The sequence below is a fragment of the Pinus tabuliformis genome, chromosome 6, assembly GCF_031772625.1.
Source record: "Pinus tabuliformis cultivar Carrire ecotype Pingquan chromosome 6, CPIR1, whole genome shotgun sequence".
NCBI classification, from domain to species: domain Eukaryota; kingdom Viridiplantae; phylum Streptophyta; class Pinopsida; order Pinales; family Pinaceae; genus Pinus; species Pinus tabuliformis.
In genome coordinates, this window is record NC_142292.1 from 130,159,007 (window position 1) to 130,176,335 (window position 17,329).

Below are 17,329 nucleotides of genomic sequence, written 5' to 3' on the forward strand. Positions count from 1 at the left end.
AATGCATGTGGTAATGTATATGGTAAAAGATTGATTAATTTAACTCTTCTCTTGCTTAAAGAAGTACTTAATGAGTCCATGCTTGTATCGTTAAAAGACTATGTCCACTGCATATACTAAAGAAGGGATATTAGGATATGGCTCAAAGAACAGTCATCGTGGTATGGAGATGTGTTCTTTGTATGTTAGCAAAACTATGATAAATCTTGACCATTGTGTTATATGTTTTAGGAAGAAACATGGACTTGTAAACTAATGGTTAGATCTCTTAGAGAGAGATATACACCAGTGTGAATAAGCATTGTGAAAAGTAGAACAAGAATTTACTTGAATAAATGTACTAGTTAGTTAGTATGTTATGCTTGCTCATGTAGATGAGTGGATGATAAAAGATCATTTTTAGAGGTTGTTTTATGAATTATTGATATTGTAACTAATCTTGTTGCCAAGATTGTTGATGACTGCATTGACAGGAAACGATGGCAGATGGTGCCAAGGAAAGTGATGTTTAACATTATGACAGGAAAAGGATTATTCGTCCATGCAGATGAGGGTTAAGCTGCAGTATTGTCCATTGTTAGAACAATGATGCCACAAGGAATGTTGCATGTGGCGGTATGTAAGTGAAAGATTACATGGAAATTGTATTAGCTTTAGCTAGTTATGTGATAACATAATGATAACTTATTGTAATGATTTTATAACAATGGTTAAGGGATGGAATCCCTTATAAGCCATTGAGTGAGGGGTGAAATCCCTCACGAGCGTTTAATAATAAGATTAAACGTTTGCTGGTTTTCACCCTACGGGGTTTCCAGGGTATATCCGTGTTCTATGGTGTGATTGATGTGATTGCCTTATGTGTCCATTGATAATGATGGGTCCTTAATGATGATGGTTCTTTATTTGATGTGACAACCATAATGTCTTAGTACATGATTATCTAACATGGTTAAGGATATCAAGAAATGGATGCATGGATTCATGAGACAATTTATGTTATTACAGTGATGGTTAAAGGTTATGCCATGGTTATGAAACTTACTGACTGTTATTGCAATTTACTTGATGTATTACTAAACACTATAACTAATGGTTAATGATGATTGTGGAGTTATGAATTTGATAAATTACTAGTGGGTAATTTGTATAAAAATTCTAACTTCCTACCTTTTACATGCGAGGTTACCGGGGTATGTGACAAAAAATATACCCATTATACTTATTTTCACTACAATACTTTCATGCACATGTATAAATACAAGTAAAAATCATCCTTATGATTACTCTTTACTTTTACATGATGTATAAATACAAGTAAAAATAATCTCCATAACTACTCTTTACTTTACATAAGTACCAAAACTACAACTATCCAACCACAACTACATGCAACACCTTAAATAGTATCTGCAAAATCATACTTATACTAAATTTAATTAAAAATGCTAAACACAGCGATAGTATTATTTTTCTAGTTATCCTTGTTGTGAAACCATGGTTAACAATCTATTGATTTTTCTATTACAAAACGAATCTAATTATTACCATCATCATAATAACATAGCTTAATAATATAAAATATTGTTACTATTGCTGTCTTTACTTCCAAAACATAATACCAATACACACAGTTATAAGTGTATGGTTGTTTTCCTATATTTCAAACGCACTAAATAAATGCACACAATTATAAAATCATGTTTAGTTATCTACATGGCAAGTGCATTAACTAAATGCACAAAGAATAAATAGATTTATCTACTCATCCATAATTCACAATGCACATGCTTTAAATAAATCTACAAATATTATAAAAACATGTCTTTTTATTCATTTTTCACATACTTTAAATAAACACATATAATAATAAAACAGCTTTTATTTTCTATATTTTAATACTTAAATAAATCTATTAGAGTTATAAAATGGAAAATATATTTACAAAACCTAACTTTTGTTTATAAATATAAACATGATCAAAATATCATTGATGTATTGTCACAACGCTATGCATTTCTATACACAATCCACATTTATATTAAAAACATCTCATACATAACATATCTACCATATAATAATTCTCCATGCCAAAGTTTAAAATAGACGTACCATAAAATTTCAAAATGCATTAAGGTGGAAAATGCATTAAGGTGGCTTTACGCCCAACATAATCCTCAATCTATTTCAACTCAACATATTACCTAATGGTATTTTATTCGTAATTGAATTATCACGAAATAATGGTATTTTATTCGTAATTGAATTATCACGAAATTAAATAGTTCTTGTGCTAATGCACAAACATTGGAAATTCTATGAACAATTGTGTTATCCACAAATATTGGAATTTCTATGAACAAATATAAAAATGGTCTTGGTTTCATTTAAGAAAATAAAATCAAAAGTAGATGCATGTTTTTATACTGCAGTAATTGTAATGGTCTCGGTTTCTTTTAAGAGAATAAAATCGAAAGTAGATACATGTGTAGTAATTGTAATTTATAGCTAGCCACATAGATTTTTTTCAAGGTTAGAATAGGCTACAATATCTTACAGATAATTTATAACTTTTATTTTTAATGAATAATTTTTTATAATATTTAATTTTTAGGAATATTTTTTTAACAAAATTAACTCTGTGATTTTTTATAATAATTTGATATGGTTAAATTATTTTTTATCTTCAAAATTAAAATAAGTCACAATATGTTACAGATAATTTATAATATTTAATTTTTAATGAAAAATATTTTTGACAGTAATTTTTTTAAAGAATTTAGAATAGTTAAATTACCTTTTTACGCACAAGAATCGTACCTTTTTTTTAAAAGAAAATAGCATAGCTAACTTGTCTTATTACGAATAAGAATCGATGCAATTTTTTTCAAAAAAATAACATTATTAACCTATAGTTTTATTCACAAAAACCCTAAAAACTTAAAAAAAAAAATTAAAGAATTAATTTATAGTTTTACACACATAACCCTTAAATAATTTCAAAAGTTTAATGAATAAGAACCACGCAATATTCTTCAAAGAAATAACAAAATTAACTAAGGCAATCTTTTCCCAAAAAAACAACAAAGTTAACTTTTATTTCAAAGAAAATAACAAAGTTCAATTAGACAATCTTTTCAAAGAAATTGACAAAGTTAACTTATCTTTTTAAGCACAAACTACACATTTGTTTCTGCCTCCATATTCTTCCTATTCAGTCCTTCATATCTGCAAGTGAACTCTGTATGGTCGGTTGTTCTAATCACATAGGAGTCCATATTCAGTCCTTCATATCTGCGAGTGAACTCTGTATGGTCGGTTGCTCTAATCACATAGGAGGGTTGGAATACAATTCTTCTGGCACACTTTTCCATTTTTTTTATTCACCGTTGAAGCAGTTGGTACAGATCTACAATGAGCTCCGCAACAAAGCAAATGATAGAACCAAGGAATTCAACATGGTGTGGCATATGAGACTTGTTGTAATTACAACCACAAGAAATATGGACTGAACTAAACGTTTGTCTTTTAAAGAAGGACCACATGGCATAAGCGATGCTTTAGCATAACAACGTCATGTCCATAAAATTTTTAGCATTACATACAACACACACTGATGGTATCGTAACTACTTCTTAGGACAACGATTCAAAACATATTAAGTTAATTAATATATATTTTTTTATGAACACCAAATGTAAATTGCGTGGTTTATAGGAATATTACATTAGTGACCTATTAGATCAAATGTTGTAATGAAATCTTAAATCAACTTTCATGTAGGTTTAATTAAAATAATAATAAAAGTAATAATCAAAATAATAAATGGATTTAATATAATCTGGAATGTTGTAATTTTGTTTTTATTAATAAAATTGTAAACCATTTAGAATATGTATATTATATTAAAATAAATTTAAATAATGATATTTCATATTTATAACCATAATATTTCAATTTTTTATGTTTAAATTTAATTAATAAATAATAGTTAGAAATAAGAATATTAATATATAAAAAGTGTATATCTATATATATTAAAAATATTAACATTAAATTAAGATTCATTTTATCATATAAATTAAAATATTGATGTTTTATGTTTGTAAGTATGATATTTTAAACATAAAAATGTCTCATAGTTAATATTACTCTGTTGTAAATAGTTGTAATTATTTTAGAAGGCTAAACGAGGGACATGAATTCCATTGTTTGAGGTAGGAAATTGCTTCACGGACTTGTTATTTTAAATATCAGTCCTCGTTGGTTGAGTGGGTTCACTATGCCATAAATTAACTAAAAGAAAAAGGGATAGGTGTAGGTGTCCTTAAACTCCATTAGCAAGAAAAAGAGGACAAAAACATTAAGGTAGCATGGGTTGTGCTTTCCACGAGGAGGGGAACTGCTACAAAATCATGGAGAACAAGGGAAGTTAGTTGTGGAAAAAAGGAGAGGACCCGGATATTATTCATGGATGGATACATGCATTCTATAAAAGAAAGAGACATAGAAACTAAAATTTAGAAATGTTATAGTAGAGGCAGGAAAAGATCATCGCCATTTGCATTGTGAAGCATTGGAGAAGGGTAAAAGCTAGCTGGATGGATCTCTTAAAAGCTTATTAGGTATAATATTTAGAAAGAATGCAGTGGTTTGCCTTGGAGATGAAGGCAGGGTGCTCTGGTGGTATTCTGGCTTAGTTGTGCATTTGTTGAAGGCTTCCCTCTGAAGACACTCCACCTCAAGCTTTGAAATATGGCTTGAGGTTCACAGCTACATGTAATAGTGGTTGTAGTTTGTCTATAGTTGGCTGGAGATTTGAAGTCCAACTCTCAGTTGGAGAACATTTGTACTAAATAAAATCAGTTTTTTGATGCTCTTTATTCACAGTAAATGCATGTTTACATTTCTTTTTCTGAAATCACATTATTAATGCATGAGACCTGACTGTGATATTACTCTATACAGGATTAACTATTATGTTGTGTCATTGCATTAAAATGCTATGGAACATCATGTGCTGAGGTTGGTTATATTTTTAGTAGGAATTAGTATGGAGACCCTTCCTTATTGTAGTGACGTGATTATGTTGATTGTAAGCTCTGACTAGCATTGATTATGTGGATGTATGGTACTACTGACGATTTCTTCCTCTCTAGTCCTTAATAACTTGTTTATTTTATATGGTAACCTTCTCCAAATATTTAGTAATGTACACTTTGGTTCTAGGTTTACATTTATAGTTGTAAAGAGCTCAAGCCAAAGTTAGCCTTGTGTTTTAGTGTTGTGGATGGCATTCCTTCATAAGCTTGAATGACTTGATTTAGGTATATGTGCTTCACACAATGTTGAATCTTTGTTATGCATACAATGATGTGAATCTCTCCATGTTTGGCCTTATATTTTGTATACAGTCTTGGTGTTGGAATGATGTGATAAATCCTTTGTTTGAATGGCTAGTTACATTCATGGTGCTCGATTGGATTTGTACTCTATCCATGTGAATATGTGTATATATATGTTATTCCGTGAAAGTAATCGTATGGAAAATCCTTCATAAATCATAGGATCATGAACTTGTTTTGATTACAACTTTAGGGTAGAATATAGGAGATCCCTCTCTCCTCACTGGTCTGTTGGTCTATCTATTTCATATAGAAATTCTCTGAGCCTTCCAATAACAAAGACCTAGGTTCTTGGGTCGGTATTTTTACCTTCTCCAAGTTTAGGGTCAAGAGAGCCTTGTTCTCCTTGTTATAGATAAGATTGCTTTAGGATCTAGAGGACTTAGTTTTATACTTCTGAGATGGGCATGATATTGCCCTTAAGCCATAAGTATGATGGGAATTTATTCCTCTATGGACATGTACTCCCTTGTATGCTTCTGGTTAGATATATCAGTTCTGATATGCGGATTAACCATCAATAAATGCCATAGACCTTTGAGAGTCTGAATGGATAAATCTCTAGTTTGAATGTACAACTCCCTAAACTCTATCTTGTATTTTTTCCATTAAGAACTCGAAGATGGCGACTCTATTGTAAGCTTGGTAGGGATCGCACCATCAGGTGCCTTAGGAAACCTTATTGGAAATAATCAAGATTTGGTGCAAATCTGAGCTATTACAGAACAATTGTGACCTTGACTAAGTGTATGTAATTGTACACATAATGCAGAGTGGGAAGAAGACCCTTTATATTATCCTTGTCCTCTTAATATTATCCACGATATTGTATGACTTATTGAGCAGCACAACGGTCGGCTTGAATGTCTAATTGCTAGCCATGTGACTACAATGCTAGACCAAGATCTAGAACTCATATAATCAACAGTTGGGAATAAGAAAGAGAGATCAATGATCAACGAGAAACTAGGGATGATGTAAGCCAAAGGCTACATCCAAGAAGCTCCCAAATCGCCACGCAAAGGAGAGACCAAACTGACTTAGAACTAAGCTAGGGCGATCAATTCGACAACGTGAAGAAGATCGAGGTGGGTCAGAGTCCTTGTATTGGCTAGTGGAAGGGGGCCTTATAACCAACCAAAAGATTTGTCACAACGAAAATGGGTTGAATAGAGAACCACTTCGACAGAGAAACTAACATGGCAAGAGACAAGAATATCTTTGTCTTGGAGGTCGTCTCTCGAAGGTGACAATGTGTAGCACTCATGGGAGAGTCGGGCTAACTCAACATTAGGATACCATGTTAGGATCAAGGCCATAAGAGTAGTTAAGAGAGGTGTGAGTTGGTGGACCAATAGGGAGTATTCACTGCATAGGGAAATAGACCTGCTAAGACACGAGAGCCTAAACGCTATTTCCATCAAGCATAAAGAGGAGTGCATATTGAAAGGAGCATGATTACATAAGTTTGGGCTATGGTGGCATACATGTGAGCCCGACTATTTACCCAATAGCATAAGGGCAAACCCACATTATAGGTCAGCCCAAAATACTAACCTGAGACAATTCCTAGGTGCACTAGAGAGGAAGGGATAGGTAACAAAATCCGAGAGATGGTAAATCTTTTTGTAAAAAAGTGATATGTTAGTTGACTACTGACATGTAAGCCCAAAAGGTATTTCTCAGATCCGCCCGCGAAGTTACTAAGTGAGAAGGGTTGGGATAATAAAGAAAGGTAATAGGGAATTTAACGATATTTGATGGCCCATCAATTTGGATTAGTAAATGTATATATATATGTTCATATAATTTCATATTTAAGCATAGCACGGTGAATTTTGGAGACCTAACCATGAACGGGTCGGCAGTTAATATGCTCAAGTTGAGTGGCGTTGAGAGTTTGGTTACGACCACAGTGTAGATGCCACATGGAAGAGTGGTGGTGTGGCGCCTTCTTATTTGATACAAATTAAATGGCCGTAGATTTGATCCCGGGGTCAGATTGGGGTAAAATTTTATATCCCCATAATCGTCTTAATGAGACGAATGCAACCATGATGTCTATTTTAGGTTTTAGGCTAGTTGAAAAGGTCGAAATTTTTAGACCCCATTTACATAATGACACCTTGGATCTTGGGTCAACACAATAATCACCTCCTTCTAATATGTGATTTAGTGGGGATTAGGAGGGGATGTGTTACACTGTGGTATCAAAGAATCCATGTTCAACAATTGGATTGGATGGGTTCTATCATGGACAAGTGATGGCAAGGTTCCTACAAAGGGGCTCATTCTTAATTTTAGAAAATTAGTTAAACAAATATTTAGGTTTTAAAAGTCATTCTATGACTAACTGATTATATGCATGATTGACATCATTACTATGTGATTATGTAGCATGGTACTAATGGATGAATCCCTAGATCTAGGGAGGAGCTCAATTGTGAGTGTAACAATTGAACACAAGCATGATGGCATCCTGGTCAGAGCATTTGAATTATATATTGCACATCAACTGCAATGTTGTTTGACATGTTATTTCGGTAAATTCCTTGGCAATGCATGAGTTTGCTAGCTTGCAACTTGAAGGTCTGTAAAACAGGTGGTTATGGCCTTGGGGGTCTATCATTTTATTTAGTCATGTAGAAATACCTGTAGGGTAGTGAGTTACGTGTTGCATACCATCACCATTTGTTGGAAGATGTGGTATCATATGCTTGAAACAATTATGTTCATGAGGTTTGAGGGATTTGAAGAAGAATCCCTATGTGATGTGTATTTTGTATAACACTGCTTGATTCAGTGAATGGTAGGCATATGTATTATATGTTGCTTTGGATGTGGAAATCCCATGGAATCTACGTTGTAGGAGGCTGAGAACCTGAGTAGAGGTTGATTATTCCCTATATTTTGATGTTATATTCCACCTTATAATGTTGGTTCCCCTTGGTGAATGCTTTCTCGTGCATATAGGTGCTGAGTGTGGCACTAAAAATGGGTGACTATATATATATATATATATATATATATATATATATATATATATATATATATATATATATATCCAATTATTATGAAACTATCTGTGCACATATGATATATTGCACAAATGGGAAAAGTTATAAGTGGCAAAGTGATATGTATATGATCATATGATGTTGTTGGCCTTGAATAAAGAGGATGATAATAATAAATATTGATGCATTAAATGGTCTTATTACCAACCTCGGTATAAAGACAAAATTTGAATTGTTGTTTGTGTCTCGGTACAAAGAATGAGTGAAATTAATGAGATGATATATGCGTGTGCATATAGAAATTCTCATTTTTAGAAGTTATGTTGAGATATCTATGCCAAGGATGTCAAAAATTTGACTAATGCGTAAATTGAGGCATGTGCATAGTTGTAGGGAAACGTGCTTGGTACACTAGGGAAAGGAAACATGTATATTTGTTTATATATATTAATGCACTAGAAACTTAGTGTATGTGGCAATGCATAGCAAGACGTAGTGGTAAAAAAAGGAGACATGTATCATGGCATGGTGAAATATGCTATCAACCAAGTACAATTTGAATGAGAAAGAGGGGCATCCATACAAATGAGGAGAACCTTTAGAAATTTGGAGGTTGAGCTTGAGGACTTGAAAGATAAGTTGAAGATTTGAATGGCAAAACTTAGAAAGTCACTATGAAACAATAAGAGCTAGTCGAGTTGAATGTTGAACTCCAAAAATAGTTGCGATAAATGGTTGTTAGATGGATAAATCCTTGTTTCTGACAAGAGCAATCTCCCTAGATCCTAAAAGTAAACTAGTATCAAACAAACAATCAAGTGAATTCCTTCCCTAAGTCTATCATTTCTTGAATCATAAGCTAAGAAGGTGAGAAAAGGAAATTCATATCTTATTACAACATGCTTGATGAAGATCCCCCTTTGTGCTTCAGTGCAGCTCCTCCATGCTTGAATCTAGACATGCACACATGGAAACAACAAAGGATCAAAGGCATATGCAACATAAATGATTCAATAATTCAAACTAGTAATCAAGGAGACTAGTAACAAACATCATTCCAATGGAAAAATATAAATAACATCATTCCTATGGAAAAATATAAATAACATAAACCATCCATGAAATTCATCAATTAATCCATTAAATAATGAAGTGAGAAGAAATGTTTGTTTGTATTAATTTAAAAACATAAAGGAGCTACAAAACCTTTGCCTTGATGTTGTGAAGCTCCTCCCATCGATCTCAATCCTGTCCAAGAATGATAAGCTCTCCAACATGATTACTCCAACATAAACTTACTCTGAGCAGCCTCCCTCAACTCCCCCACCTATGGTTGGATTAATAGGCCCAAAGGAAGTGGTTTGGGATCCTTAGTCCAAGGATGAGATCCACTAAAATACGGATAAGGGCTCCTTGAAAAATGGGAATTAGTTCCCTAAGAAATGAGGTTACGCTCGAATAGACATGATTTCGAGGCTTTCTGTTGGGTATGATTTGCCCAATAATGCTTCTAAATCTCACTTTCTTTTTATTGATTTACTTGCGTAGTTTCTGTTCAAAAACAGAGCACAGTTCTGTGCAGTTTATAGTGGAAGAAGTTTCACATGTGCGGTCTTTGTTCAGAAAAAGTACGCAGATGCTCAAAAGCAAGGTTTTGTACCATGCGATTCATAAATTCCACTTTATTCAAGGTATACAAGTTGGTGACTTGCAAGGGAGTTTTTCATGAAACTTGGATGGATGGCAAGAGATCCAATTTTGATGATTATTTGTCATGGTGAAAAAATGATGTGTAACAAATTGTCCCCTAAAGTGTGAAGTTGGAAAAGTTTGAGGACTGAAGTACTTTATCATATCAAGGATTGGATTAGAGATCATGGTTGGAAACCTGCAACAATCAATCAAGGATTACAATGCAATATAATAATCATCACTATGGTAGGCATTCCCATACTCATAACATAAAAGTCTTAAAGCACAATATGAAAATACATAATGTCAAAGTAGATATACGATGGATGCAGCCATCAAACATAAAACTCTATGTGTAATCATGAACAAAACTCCTCGCAACCTGGATGGATGAAACTAAATCTAGGGTCTTCATCTCCATCTATTGATCCATAGTACAAATCTAACCATTCGAGTAAATGTCTCGAAGTCGAAAATGGTGGAAACCAATTGATTACCAATCAATGATGCGAACTGTTAACAAGTTCAAGAGAAACCACCAATAATGACAATGGCTCTCAAGGTACTCCCAGTACAATCTATGAAGCATGAAGAGGTGATCTGAAGTCAAACACTTATAGAATCATTCGACCGAGGGCCAATGATGAGAACATGTCATCGAAGTCAAGAAACCTGACATTAAGGCATGCGGACCTTAAGCTACTGAAGGTTTCTAGATTAAATTCCTAGATAATGAGTTGAAGTCGATAGGAAGTGACCCGTCATAGGAAATCCTATGACAAGAAACTCATGTCAAGTTTTGAAGAATAGTTTGCAAGTACTGACTCAGGGATAGACAACGCGATTGAAGGCTAAAAATTGTAAGGTAATTTAAATTGAGGTTGAGACTTCTCTTGAACATATTGGTGACATGACAAAATGACTTGGCAACATTTGAATCAACGATAATACCCAAAAACAACTAAAGACTTTCAATAAGGTTAAATTAATTGTGAGACAAATGGATTCCCCAACCCAAACATATAAGTGATAGAGTGTCATGTTCAAGAGCGACAAATTGCTTGAAATACAAGAAACACAATTTTATTCTCAATTTTCCCCCACCATTACTGGCAAGTACCCCTTTATTTTTTACAAGCTTGAGGAGGATAACATATGATTATACTATAAGCTCATGCTTCAGATGAGTCCATCAAAGTATTTTTAGTTAACCCTAAGAAGGAATGGTTCAGTCTCGTCATGCTTAACAAGTCCTCTATGTTTAACTTTTACGAATCTAGTAAAGGGGTAATGCGACGTCGTTTTATTTTAAGAGTTTGAAAAAGCCATAAAAAGTAAACTCATTGAGTTCTTTTATCGTAAAATTTTAACAAGCGTGGAGAAAGTAAATCTCAATGTTTTTTAGTTTTAGAGAGTCAAAAGAAAAACATTAGTAGACTCCATCATGTTCTTTTTCATAAGTTTTCATCCCTCAGGTCCGAAAAAGTATAAAATATTACAAGAGAGAACTCTATTGACCATGTTTGATCAATGTATATCTTTTTCATAAATAGTCCTAGCTTAGTCTGTAAAAGGGGTAAACTTATACTAAGTGGATGGTTGTTCATTTACTTTTACGAGTTCGAAAAAACAAGTACTCGACAATATTCTCATCTTTAAAGAGTTTGAAAGGGGCTTAAAAAGAGGACTCTATGGTGTTTATTTTTTGTAAGTTTTAATGAGTTTGAAAATGTGATATAAACATACTCATATTACTGACTTTAAATTTAATTAATGAGTAGGAAAATACGGAAAGAACTTGACATTTTCATTTACGTTTTACGAGCATGAAAATATAGTAAAAGAAACTTGAGATTTTCACGAGTTTAATGAGTCATGAAAATAATAACCGAAATGCACTCATGATAGGTTTCATTTTTACAGAAGCTTGAAACAAAGAAAAATTGTGCTTGAGGGTGGTTTCATTTTTACACAAGCTTGAAACAGAGAAAAATATGCTTGAAAGTGGTTTTCATGCCCCCAGCATACTGACATAGGCACATGACCCCCACACTTCGTTTCATTCACTTAAGTAGACTACACGTTACTAATAGGTGGATGAAATGAAGGCTTGTTTATGAGATTAGAAAGACTGGACTTAACATTTATGAGATCTAGTTAAAGACTCAATTCAAATAGGGGAGGATTTGTTTCATTTTTTAAAGAGTTTGACACATGAAAAGAACTATGCTCATGAAGAGTTGTTTCATTTTTTAACGAGGTTGACACAGTAAAAGAAATATCCTCAAGAGACCATGTTTCATTTTTTAAGGAGGTTGATGCAATAAGAGAATCATTCTCATATAACTTGTTCATGGCTTCTAAATGGAGGAAACACATATCAAGGGACACCCCTTGATCATGGCTTCCAAAAGGTCTTCATCAGATGGAAGAATAATTCCCTAGAAGTAACACATGTCAAGGGGATCAATAGGGATAATAAAATCATATTCAAATGCCCCCATTGAATTTTTTACCATGTTAGTTATCGGATCTAAGTCAAAATAAGTCGAGTAGGCTCGCTTGCATCGGTAACAGAAAACATGGGATAAGTTTCCACATAATTAAACCATGGAAGGGTAGGTACCACTTCCATATAAGGAACATTTAGGGGTGTCAGATGACTAGTATTCAAAGCAAGATCTACGTATGAAATTTGATCAACCATCACAATGTTTACATTTCGAGGGAAGGACATCACGCGAAAGAGTGTCGATACGACAAATTTCGTGGCATATAAATAGTCTCGCCCAAGGATAAAATTGAAATCTAAAGGACCTTGGACTACCATAAGATCAATACAGAGACTTTTACCTTCCAAGGTAATAGGTAACTTAGGAAGGATCCCTAAAGATTCACTAACAGTTCTATTAAAACCTAACAGATTTTGTGTAATAGGCACAAGCTAAGGGGAACCTAAAGCTTTCCAAGTAGTCGAGGATAAAATATTGACAGAAGCACCTTCATCTAAATTTTTGCATTGCACATTCTTATCATAAACCTTGACAATGATTTGGAAAGGGGTGGAATAAGGAAGACGAGGTTCTGTCAGTCTACTCAAATCAAAAGAAATAGCCTCATTACTTGGACAAGGTTCAAAAGTAACAGACAAAATTCCCCCATGCGTAAAATAATATGAGGTAACATGAAGAACCTGAGTGGTATCGACCGAAGATGGAGTTGATACCACTTGATCAACAAATAATGTGAGAGTCGGATCGACCGAAGATGGAATCGATTCGACCACTTGATCAAAAAATAATCCATCAATCTGAGTGACGCAGGTTTCACCCTCCAATGGAAGAGTGAGATTGACTGTACTTGGATTTAGATCATTCAGTTCGTCAACTGACGGTAGATGGGGAGAAATTTTATGGTAATTAGTTGTAAGTTGTTTTTGTGAAACATTAAGTTTTCCCAACAATTCTGAGGCTTCATTGATGTGAGGGAAAAGGTGACTATGAGGAGTCTCTTTGCATAACCTATAAGGAAACATGACTTTAATGTTTTTCCATGGAACATGAGAATCACTGGTTGATGGATCAACAGTAAGTTGCTGAGATTTATCAGACCAAACTTCCAAGACTAGGAATACTAGGACAATTGATAAGGAAGTGGTCACCCTTGCAAAGATTTCAAGGGTATTTGGGCGTACGATGCATTGTATAAGTCCCCTCAACATTACCAATACTTACGGCCATCGTTGGTTGGTTGACTTCTTTCTTATATTGATTCTTCTTCTTCTTCTTCCCTTTCTTCTTCTTCTTAGTCACCTGGTTACTAGCGTCAAGGATTTTACCAAGCGAAGGAGAAGAAAGGGAGGAGGATGTGTTGGATGAAGAGGATAAAGGGTCAATAGTAGGTTGGCGATGTTGAGATGGAGAACTTGGTTGAGCTAGTACAATTGGAGTATTTGAAATTAAATAAGTTGAAAACAACCATAGCGGTAAACCTATCGTGAATCCGGGAAGTGACAATGTAGCCATATAAGGAGGACTGACATTTGAAAAATTAGGGAAAGGATTAGGGTTCCTGTTAAAAGGGAGTTCCTTATTGGTAACTTCCAGCATTGTTTCCATTAGATTCAATTCAAATAATTTATTATTATTAAAATTAAATAATACTCACAATCCACAAATAAGGTCTCGTAAAAAATATAAATGAACAAGGTAACACATGCTAAAAAATCTAGGAATTCAAACCATACAAACTCACCTTTCACGGGGATCAATACTTACTAGTTGGTGATGAAATCTAATGTAACAAGATAAAAGTGACCAACTTTAAAGATATGATCATTTGGAACCAGTTACCTTGACAACCTGCTTAATGAAATAGTCTCATGTAAGTAACTTCGTTTATGCCATCTCGAGCAAAGATTACCCTCCGGAAAGTTCAACTGAGTCTAGTCAACGTTTGTTCCAGGTACAATAGGGTCTTCCCTCTGTCATCACCTCAAGTAATAGCCCTAGGATTATGGTCACTAAGGTGACCAACTATAGCAATTATGCCTGGGTGAGTAGTCGTAAATCAGACATACACGTAAGGGCATCATAACAAAGCTCAATCCCCTTGAAATCTCCTCAACGTGGTTAATTGGAGGTTTACTTTCAAGTGACCCCAAGTACGTTTCTCTATCACAGCCAATGGAGTGGGTACGATCACTTCACTAGATCTAACATGATCTCGTGCTTAACTCATGTATAAGAAGATCTTCCTAGAGAAAAACTGAAATAATTGGATTTCTCTCCCTAACTCAAGATTATATTGTTTATTTGTAGCTTTGTAATGTTTACTTCATTATTCCAAAGCTGATAAGGTGCTCAGAAATTTGCTCAAAATTGAAAGTTGTTGGATCGGTTTGGAACCTGAACGACTGCGTAGTGCTTATTGTCCTGAATCTGGTGCAACTCGTTTATCATGAAACGAACTCTGTATTCTCCCAGAAACATGTTTTGTTCGTTTTCCAAACCAAGGGAATTTGACAAAAAAATTGACAGCCTATTCAATAGTCTGTATTGTTGACATGGTAGAGATGATTTTGTTTTCTTCAGCCAATTGGTGTTCGCCACATGTCTTTGGGTATAGGTGCCTAGGTGGCATGATTTTGTTGGTTTGATGGTGGCTGACCACATGCTGCCGTGTGGCCCAACTGGAGGTCGCGACATGGTAGCAAGGGAGGCCACCAAAAATTTGTTAAGGACCGAGTGGACCAGGCGGGGGTCAAACACCAGACCTCTGTCAAACAAACATCACCAACTACCATTATGCCAAGTTATTGCTTATTAAACTATGTTGATGAAGTTATATTTTAATGCATCTTGGCAAATCATTGGCGGAAGGGGCCAGGGCATAGCCCCGACCCCCCATATATGTTTACCATAATATCTGGCATGAGGACCTTGGGTGGAGGTTAACCGCCCCACCAAACTATTGGTGGTAACTTATGTGTTAACACTAGTGGAGTTATACGACCACCGTGAAGACCACAGACATCTAACCGCGTAGGAATTTTGCAGGGCGGAGTTAAAACCCGACCCCATGAGCATATGGCATTTGACGTGACCAGGCGAGGAGCAGAGTGGGGTTTGACCGGCGGGGGCGAGCCATTGGCCTTAGCCCCCAGGCACGTGGCCACCCCGTGACTTGGTTTTTCAGAGATAAGGCCTTAGAGGCCATTTAAGTGCTCTGATGAATTCACCTAGAGTTTGGTGGAACTGACGCCCAATTAGCAGAAATTGGGTAAAATTTCTATGATGGTTCCAGATTTTGCGGAAATTGAGGTGAGAATAGCGGGAAAACTTTGGGAAATCATAACTAATGCATGTTTGATCCAATTGATGAGTATGAAGAGGCTATACATACATTTTTGGGTATTTTGAAGCCATTGTAATAGGTTTCAAAGCCATTGGAGCATTGCAAATATATGTATTCACAAATTTGAGCATAATGAAAGAGGGCCAAGTCATTCGAAGCTGGACCAGGAGATGTAGCAAGGAAGGGGTGAAATCCTTCATGTGATGATGTGTTACTGTTTATGGCAATGTCTATGTATGTTACCTGATGTTGTTCAGTGTTTTATTCATGCCAGTTTTCTCATGAAATTCACATAAAAACACATAAAACTCATGGTTAACTTGCAATTTATCTCATAAACCCTCAAGAACTTTGTTTATATTCTGAATTGGTTTTAACCACAACAAACCTAACTTTCCCATTCAGATCAAGTTTGGTATCAGAGCTATTGGTTTAATTGTGCAAGGAAGATTTAATTATTTTTCAAATGTTTAAATGCTTACAAGGTTGAAGCTCAAGAGAGGAGAAGGCAAGGTTGTGGGTTCAAGTTATCAAATTGGATCAAGGAGAAGGAGGACACGATTGTCACAATCTCCACCACAAGTTTCACCTTTTTTTGTACCTGAGGTTTCAGTAAGCATGGCTCATGAAAAAGGAACCGAAAATATGACAGAGGATGACAAGGCTTTCAGAAGGATTTCTTTGACATGACAGAAATGGTGAAAGTCCTCTATGAAGAGAGGAATACAAGGTTGCAAGGTGAAATCTCTAGGCCTCCAAGAGGAGGAGGTAATGGGAATGGTGATAAACCACCATCTTCTCCACTGTCATCCTAACCACCATCTTCACCTTTATCTTCACCCTCTTCCACTACTACAACCCTTACTCAAAATCATGCACATACCTCAAAGGGACATGGTAAAACTCCCTTATTAAAACTAGATGTAAAATTCGAATTGCCAATGTATAATGGTGAAGTGAATGCAGGAAAGCTTGGTAATTGGGTTCATCAACTTGAGGTCTACTACAGGATTCAAAACCTTCAAGATGATGCCACAAAGATTCATCTATCTTCCTTGATTTTATTGTTGCAATTAAAATAAAATTTTACCCTCTAGCATATATGAAAAAACCATAATGGACTGGCATAATTTTAGACAACTAAAGGGTCAAAGTGTGTAAAGCTACACCCAAGAGGTTAGAAGAAGGTATTTGATATTAGGTGTAGATTTGCAGTCACAAGACACGTTGTTGAAGTATATTGGGGGTTTACACAACTATTTGAGGCATACTATCCTTATGTTTAATCCTATCAGTTTAGATGAGGTTTGTGTGGAGGCCACACATATTGAATCAAGAGGGAAAAACATTCCACAAGAG